Source organism: Cavia porcellus, unplaced genomic scaffold (assembly GCF_034190915.1).
Source record: "Cavia porcellus strain 051 isolate PalLab524CR breed Dunkin Hartley unplaced genomic scaffold, mCavPor4.1 scaffold_28, whole genome shotgun sequence".
NCBI classification, from domain to species: Eukaryota; Metazoa; Chordata; class Mammalia; order Rodentia; family Caviidae; genus Cavia; species Cavia porcellus.
The window spans coordinates 6,282,276-6,291,461 of NW_026947511.1; positions in this window are offsets into that span (position 1 = coordinate 6,282,276).

Genomic DNA, 9,186 nt, shown 5'->3' on the forward strand with positions numbered 1-9,186 from the left:
CTGCCTGGGAAGCTGAGACAGAAGGATCACTGATTCTAGTCCAGGCTGGACTAGTCCAAATCTAGTCCAAAGAAAGAACCACATACCCTCTGCAAGGTTTGAATACAGCTTCTTGGAGAGTAGATAATTTTGATGGATCCTCATGTACTTTTACGTTTGAAGACATGGAAACAACAGATGTCAGAAGGACACAACTGCTAACACCCTCACAGCCCACGGAGCCTGGTGAGTTTACTTAGTCCTGGCCAGAGGAGGAGGCACTGGAAGAGGCCTGAGTGAGAGCACCCAAGGAGGTAGGCTCCTATAGACTGCAGACCCTACAAAGATAGGGTAGGAGCCAGACATTGGGCCCAGACCCGGAACTCAAGCACTCTGGGGAGCTGAGACAGAAGGATCACAAATTCCAGGCCACCCTGAGCAACTTAGCAAAATCCTGTCTCAAAATAAAAGTAAAATAAAAACTAAAAAGGACTGGGAATCTAATCTAATCTAATCAAATCTAACTCTAATCTGATTGAGAAGGCCCTGGGTTCAATCCCTAGTCCTGCCAAAAGAGAAAAGAAAGTGGGGGGAAAAGCCAGATAAGGTGAGGGAAAGGAGATGCATCTGTTGTTTCTTTGCTGTTGTGACCTTAGGACTACTTCCTAAACGTCCCTTGGTTTATCTAGAGAAAGCAAGGCTTGCTTTGCCCTGGTTTCATCACATGATGTTCATAGACCTAAACTAACTTCCTTTTCCTTCCATTTTTCAGGAAGGGCTCCAGACTCCTGACTCAAGGGATCTTCCCATGTTAGACTCCCTGGTGGTTAGGACTCTATTGTGCATCACCACACCTGGCTCAAAATATTGATATTCATTAATATTCATTATAAAATTATGTATCATTTTTCACATTCAAAATTAAAGATGACTTTCCATCGAACCAGCAAGATGCAGCATTGCCAGAGGACTCCAACGGGAGCTCCAGAGAACACAGTACATAGAGTCTCTGTGTGTGTGCAAAGCAGAAGGAGAATTAACTGGGCTGTAATCCAAGAAGTAACTTGCACAAGTGAGTTAGGGTCACCTCCTTCACCAAAGCTGTTTCCTAGCATGTCACCAGGTTCTGAGCTTCATATAGTTGCCCTGCAATTGCTCTGCCCTGCATTTCTGTTCTTTCTCCTGATCCCACAAATATTCTCTCAAGCCCTACCAAGCCCTCTACTCAAGATGTAAAAAATAATAAGAAATTCCCCTCTTTCTTTCAACTGTTTCTTCTCTTTTCTCCTCTTCTTCCTGATCTAATCCCTACAGGAGAGAATCCCTACTAGAAGACAGGGATGAGGTCAGTGACCCTATACTCAGAGAGAGATTGTGAGAAATGGATCCAACAGCACACAGACCTTAAAGACCAGGAGAGCTTGGTGGGAACTTGTTCAACCTGAAAAGAAAACAACCTTCAAACCAGATTAATATACTTTGTAAAGCTCTCTTTCAAAATCAGTGGAGAAATTAAGACTTCGCACAAATAGCATGTTAACAAAGCAACACCACAAAAAATATTTGAGGATGTCTTAGATATAGAGAATGAAGTCACAGTGCCAAAGGGCCCAAATGGTATAAATTATACATTAGACAGGGTGAGCAGTTAAACAAGAGGGAAAAATAAAGGAATCAACAACAGAAAAACAAAGTAATGACAAGAATAAGTCAATATCTTTTAGTAATAATGCTCAATGTAAATGCCCTCAGCTCCCCAATCAAGGGAAACAGATTTGTTGGCAGAAGGCATCAAAAAATAAAACCTATCCATTTCCTGTACATTAAAAGTAGATTTAATCTTTAAACTCATAGATTAAAAGTCAAAGGATGGAAAAATAATATGCCTTGCAACACGAGTCTGAAAGCAAGCAAAAATAGCTCTCCTATTTTCAGACAAAGGGCACTTCAAGTCAAAGCTAAATGAAAGAGACAAGGTTACTATGTACTATGTACTATGTACTATGTACTGGTAAGTGGAATGATTCAACAGGAAGAGAGAATGATCATAAATGTACATAAGCACCAAATGCTACCACAGCCAACTTTGTAAAGCAAATACTGCAGGCATAAAGAAGAGATAAACCTCAGTATAATCACAGGGGGAAACTCAATGCCTCACTGTCACAGAGACAGATCAACTAGACAAAGAAATATATTTTTTTCTTTTTTTCCTATCGGTACTGGGGATCGAACTCAAGACGGCCTGCTTGCAAGGCAGGTGCTTATGCCACTGAGCTAAATCCCCAGCCCCAACAAAGAAATATTTGAGCTGAATCACCTTCAAGGAAATGAACTTAATAGATGTCTATACAGTGTTCAACCCAACAACAACAGAATACAGTGTGCATTCTTCTCAGCAACACATGAAACTTTCCCCAGACAGACCACACAATACTCCATGAAGTTTTCTTAAATAAATAAAATCAAAATAATCTCATATATATTATCAGATTGTAATACAATAAAACTAAATGTGAATAGCAAAAAGAAACTACAGACACTATGTAAACTCAGGGAGATTAAATAATACACTCTTAAATAATTAATCTATAAAGATAGAGCTAAAATTAATGAAATGGAGGCTAATTAAATGTCACAAAGCATTTAAAAATCTAAGAGCTGGCTCTTCAAAAGGATAAACAAAATAGGCATGCTCTTAGCCAAACTTACCAAGAAAAGTAAAGAAATGACCCAATTAGAATGCAATTAGAATTGAAAAAGGTGAAATCACAATGGTGCTCCTGAAATCCAGGCCATCCTAAGTAACTATTTCAAAAATATATAATCCAGGCCAGGGAGTTAACTCAGTGGCATAAGTGCCTGCCTGGCAAGCTTGTGGTCATGAGTTCAATTACCAGTACTATCAAAAAATATATATATATATATAATCCAAAACATCGGAGAATCTAAAAGAAATGAATAGATTTCTCAACACACATGAATTGCCAAAACATAAATACCAGTTCAGTAACAGGCAAAGAAACTGAAGTGGAAAAATAAAACAAAACAAAACTCTACCAGCTAAAAAAAAGTTCACTATCTGACAGTATCACTGCTGAATTCTACAAGAGCATCAGGGAAGATCTATTGCCAATATTCTTCAAATGCTTCATTGAAATGGAAATGGAAGGGGTGCTGCCAAGCTCATTCCTGAAAGCTAGCATTACCCTGATAACAAATGGGGATATGGTTCGGTGGTACAGCATTTGGCTGGCATTACCCTGATTTAAAAAAAAAAAAAAAAGCACACCAAAACTAAACAAAAAAAGAAAACTACAGACCAATCTTATTAATGAACATAAATGCAAAAATCCTCATTGAGGTATTAGCAGAATACAATAAAACATTAAAATATATATATATCAGAATTAAATTGACTTCATCTCTGGAATGGTGGATGGATGGCTGAATGTAAGTAAATCAATATAATGTTTCACATAAGCAAAGACAAAACTCACATGATCATCTCAATAGACATAGAAAAAGCCTTAGGTAAAATCCAACATTCACTCATGATAAAAGTCTTGAAAAACAGGCATGAAACGGTCTTATCTGTTGACCAAGCATGGTAGTGCACACTTGCAATCCCAGCACTTGAGAGGCTAAGGAAGGAGGATCATTGCAAGTTCAAGACCAGCCTGGGCTACAAAGTGAGCTCAAGTCCAGCCTGAACTGCATAGTAAAACCTTGTCTCAAAAAGACAAACAACAACAACAACAACAACAAAAACATAAAAGAATCTTAACTCAATCTGATAAAGGCCATTTATTACAAACCTCCTGCCAACATCATATTAAATGGTGGGGGGAAGCTTTTCTTCTAAAATTAGAAACAAGAAAGGTTGTTTACTCTCACCACTCTTGCTCAATATGATACTCAAAACTTTAGAGAAATCAGGCAAAGGAAAGAGAAAAGGGATACATATAGGAAGAGGTCAAACTATCCTTACTCACAAGTCACATGACCCTTTACATAGAAGACCCAAAGAAATTCCACCAAAAGACTCTTAGAACTAATAAATGAATTGAGAAAAATAGCAGGATACAAAATCAGCACACAAAAATCAATAACATTGTTGTAAACCAGCAATGAACACACTGAGAAAGACATCAAGACAACCATTAATAATAGCATAAAAAATTAAATATCTAGGAATTAACCTAACCAAAGAAATAAAAGAACTTGTTAATGAAAATTGCAGTACACTGAAAAAGGAGATCAAAAAAAATGGAAAGATATCCCTATTCCTGCATAAGCAGGGCCAATACTGTCAAAATGGTCATATTATTAAAACTGATATATAGATTTAATGCAGTCAATGAAAATACCATCAATGTTCTGCACAGTACTAGAAATAAATCTTAACATTTATATGGAACTAGAAGAGACAATGGTGAGAGCAACCCTCAGCAACAAAAGCAAAGCAGGAGCTATTATTGCACAGTCCTAGACCTCGAGCTGTATCACAGCTGGACCAAAATAGACACTGGGATCAAGAACAGAACAGAGGATGCAGAAGCTTTTCCAGGCACACTCAGACAGCCAGTCCTTGACAAATAGGCCAAAAGCACATGCTGGAGGAATGACAACCTCTAACAAAGGGTGCTGGGAAAACTGGCTATCTGCAGACAGAAAATTTAGTCTAGAGACCCATTAAACTAAAATAAAAAATGGATAAAAAATCTGAATCTGCAGATTAACAGAAACAGTTAATCTGCAGGAAGATAAAATAGGTAAAACTTTTGAAGACAGAGACATGAGCAAGGAATTTCTGAACAGAATTCCAATAACACAAGAAATAGAACCAAAAATCAGCAAAATGGGACCATCAAATTTAAAAGCTTCTGTGCAGCAAAGGAAACCACCAATCGAGTCAACAGACAAAGTGGGAGGAAAATTTTGCCAGTTACTCCTCTGATAGAGGTCTAATATCTAAAACATACGAACAACTCAAAACAATTAGACTACCAAAAAGTAAAAGACCAAATACAAATGGACAATTAAAATGAATAGATACTACTTACAAGAATAAAGATAAATGGCCAATAAAATTACACCTGTAATCCCAGCACTCTGCAGGCTGAGGCAGGAGGATCACTGGGCATTCAAGGCCAGCCTCGGCTAAATAGTAAGTTCAAGGACAGCCTGTTCTCCAAAGCAAGATCCTGTTTCAAAACACAAAAATATTTATTACTATAATATGATAATTATAGGAGACTCCCAAATTCTCATGACTGAAATCTAACATACATGAACAATGTGGGAAACATTCTTCAACCTGTTTTTCAAATATTCCTAAAATAATGACACTGAAATTGACAAATGATATTTTCCAAATATGGTAAGAAGACATGAAAGGTGGAAGAAGCCCTTGCTGCAGACCTGGATGGTCCAGGCTGAAGCTTCAGGGCTCCTCCACATCCCCTGTGGGCCGGGGGAGGTACACAGTGCCAGCTGGGCACCAGGCTCTGACAGCTCTCAAAACTGAAGTTCAGTCAACCTTGCTAAGGCAAAGAATGAATTTTCTTTCTCTGTCTAGAAATTAAACGATGAAAGTGTTAAGTTATGGCCTGGGGACCAAGGAGTCTGAACCTGAAATGTCTGGAGCTGTGTCAAAAAGCCAAATATTTATAATCACTGTGCTACAGTTAGTGTGACTGTGTTCACTGAATTTCGTAACACTGTTGTTTTTTTAAAGCTGCAACTTGTATTTTCTTTTATCATTCTAGCTAAACATTCAGTTTTCTGCTGGATTTTCAGTTCTTTTTCATAAAGGCCACGTGCTCTTTCCTCAGCCCCTTTGTCGTGTAAGCTCCTGGCCCCCACAGTGTTACTGAGCCTTAGCTGAGCCTGTTCCAAGGCTGATTGGGAAACAGCACAGGAACAGGCCAAAAGGCCTCTCTGCTGCGTGGCCGCATCACTACCTGGACCTGCAGCCCAGTACCACTCTTGGGTAGGATTCCTTCACCTGTGTATGCTCTTGAGCTGCCTAGTGGCCTCCCTGACAACCGACCAAGGTTCCCTGAGCAACAGGAGCTAAGACTGGAGAGTGTTGTTTTCCACTTCCTTATGCTGCTATGGTGAACAGGAACACTGAAACAACACCCTGCATTTGGAGGCAGTGCACAATAAGCACTGATTGGGATCATTTCCAAAATATCAGGCTCTGATCTTGAGTGGTCTAGGGCTTATATGGGATAAGCAAGCAGTAAGTACTGAGACAGACGGGCTTGTCAGTTGGGGATTGGTTCTTACAATATGTGACCAGTTATGCATCACAGTGACTAGCCGTTTTTAGGAGACGGAAGCAACCAGAACTGCAACAGGAATTGTTACCTGGGGGTAACTAAGACACTGAAGCATACTGGCTAGGGAGGAGGGTATCTTCTGCTACAGTGCAGTACCTGGCATCCTCAAGACAGTCTCCCCAAAAGTAGAAACACATCAGGAACACTAACAAGTGAAAACTTGTCTGAGTTGGAGTTTGCTTGTTTGTTTGGCTGTAGTGTAGGCTGGTTTTGAACTCACTATTCAGCCCAGGCTGCCCTCAAACTCATGGCCATCCTTCTGCCTCAGCCTCTGGAGTGCTGGGACTACAGGCATGTACCGTCATGACTGGCCTAGTGTGAACAAGTAGAAAGGGTGGATACTGCGTTCCCTGATGCTGATAAGATGACCACAGAAGAAAGATGGGACTGCTTAGATAGTGTGGGGAGGTACATGGCTGTACCAATGTTTTTAAGGCTTAGCTGAAATCTACAAGTAACAAGACAGCTAAGGTGCAACTAAACTGAGCTGTCTAGAGAGCTAACCCAAGGAAGCCAGGGATGGCATTTGGGCCCAACTTGCTATGCTCACAGGCTTGGTCCAGTCCTTGCTTGCTGATGCTTGTTAAATGGCACAGGGACTGAGTTAACCTGTTTATACACCAGCCTGTGTCATGTAATCCTTATAATTGTTATCTGAGATGAGCATCATTGTCTCGTGTGTGTGTGTGTGTGTGTGTGTGTGTGTGTGTGTGTGTGGCTGGGGATTGAACCAATGGCCTTCACACACAGCTACGCCCCCAGCCTGTTCTTATTTTTTATTTTTGAGACGAGATTTCTCTAAAGAGTTAAATTGCTCAGGGTGGACTCAAGTTTGTGACCCTCCTGCCTCAGCTTCCCAAAGTGCTGGGAGTTAAAGCACCCCAGGCTACACTGTCTCCATTTTAAAATCAGGAAACTAAGTCATGTAGGTTAAGCAACATGTTCAGGGCCACACTCTTGCCAAGAAGTAGAGAGAATGAACCTGGGTATGTGACGAATCCAGGCCTAATCTTGAAGGTCCTCCCTGCCCCACTTCCAGGGTCGGCCATCCCCACAAGTCCTGCACACTTGGATGGAATATACCCAGCCATTCCCCTGAGGAGCGTGGCTGTAGGAGGGAAGCCAAAGCTGCTGGTGGTTGCTTTGATGGCCTCTCAGTGCCTCGCATGCTGCTGGTACTAAACCTTTGCTCCCCTCTGAAAAGCTGACTACACTGCTCCTCAAAGGCTGCATCCTACAGGGCCAGAGTCCCCAGGCAGCCACTCTGGAATCCTAGCCAGGCCTGTGGGTTCTCCCAGAATATTACTAGCCGCCACACAATTCATGTCCCTTATTTTTTCAATGATCTCAAGTAGGCATTTTGGTCTCCTCTTATGGAAGAGGAGATGCAGGGTCAGGGACAACTATAGCAATAGAACATTACTTAACAGAGAGATGAGGTGGTTGCACAACTTTGGAGATAGCTTCACATTCTTCAAGCTGTGTGACTGTGTGCATAACCTCTCCATGTCTCTACATTTTTCTATATTTGCAAAATAGAGCAACTCATACTACCCAATCCAAGCATTGTTATAAGGATTAACAATGCTTGACATACATAGCTGCACTTAGAAAAGTGACTGACACAACAAATGTCTATAAATGCCAGCTATTTTATTATTTCTATTTTATAGAACCCACCCAAAGCCCCGAGTCATCAAGAGGCTAGGAAAGATCCTGCCACACAGCCACCCAAACATGGTCAGAACCCACCCACATCTGGGCAGCTGTAGGTAAAGCCACAGGGAGCCCTGTGCTCAAAAGGAAAAGCAGTTCTCTTGCCTCCAGGAAGCACCAAAACCATTGAAGACGAAATATATCTTCAGGTTTACTGAAAAGAACATGATGGTTCTAGAAATTTTTTCCAACATAGAATAGTATAAAGAAAAAATGCAGAATTCTGCTACCAGGAGATTTACTATGTTCTACAATGTAATACCATTTTCCAATGAGGCGCTTTCCCAGCTTTGCCGAGTAGAGGGCGCTGTTTGAGAAACAAAGCGGTGCTCCCCTCTGCCGGGGAGGACAGAATTTGCATTTAGTCCCTAGAGTAGAGTGCAGCGAGCTCTCAAAAGTGTGCCCAGAGGTAGGCACAAAATACAGACAGTCTTGGGTGTCCACCAGTAAGAGACAAGTGCCATGTATTATAGTATATCCATGCAGTGGAGTTCCAGTAGATGTTAGTAAGAAGGCCCCAAAATGGAAAGAGTTCAAAAATACATTGCTATGTTACAGAAACAGAAATCGTCAGTAAGATACTGGTACACAGACTACAGTGAATCGTCAAAAACATCATACACCATGACCAATTAGGTTCCACCCAGGAATGCAAAGGTGGTTCAACATTTATAGCACAATATTGTAATATATCACATAAACAGAAGCAAGAACAAAACTCACATGATCATCTCAGCAGCCACAAAAAAAAGCATTTGACTTTATCCATTATCCACTCATGATTTTTTTAAAAAACCACGAAGGAATCAAGTACAGAGTCAGTGTGTCACTTTGTAAGATGTAGGTTCTATGTTCAAATGGGTACAAATTGTGTTTTCATCTCCACAGAGGTCCAGGGGGATTCAGATGGTGGGCATGCTGTGTCCAGGGTAAAACACAGAAATGCCTGGGCAGCTGGGGAGATTAGGCGGGGGCAGGGGAGCTCAGAGCAGCTGCAGAAGTGGAAGCTGTGTCTTAAGCCTCTCTCTGAGCAGCGGGGAGTCCTGACACTCCACATGTGGTGTGCAGGCCCAGCACAGGGCCAGGATGCTGGTTTCTCAGGTGCCAGACAGTACAGTTCTGGCTGCCAGACATAAAGGTG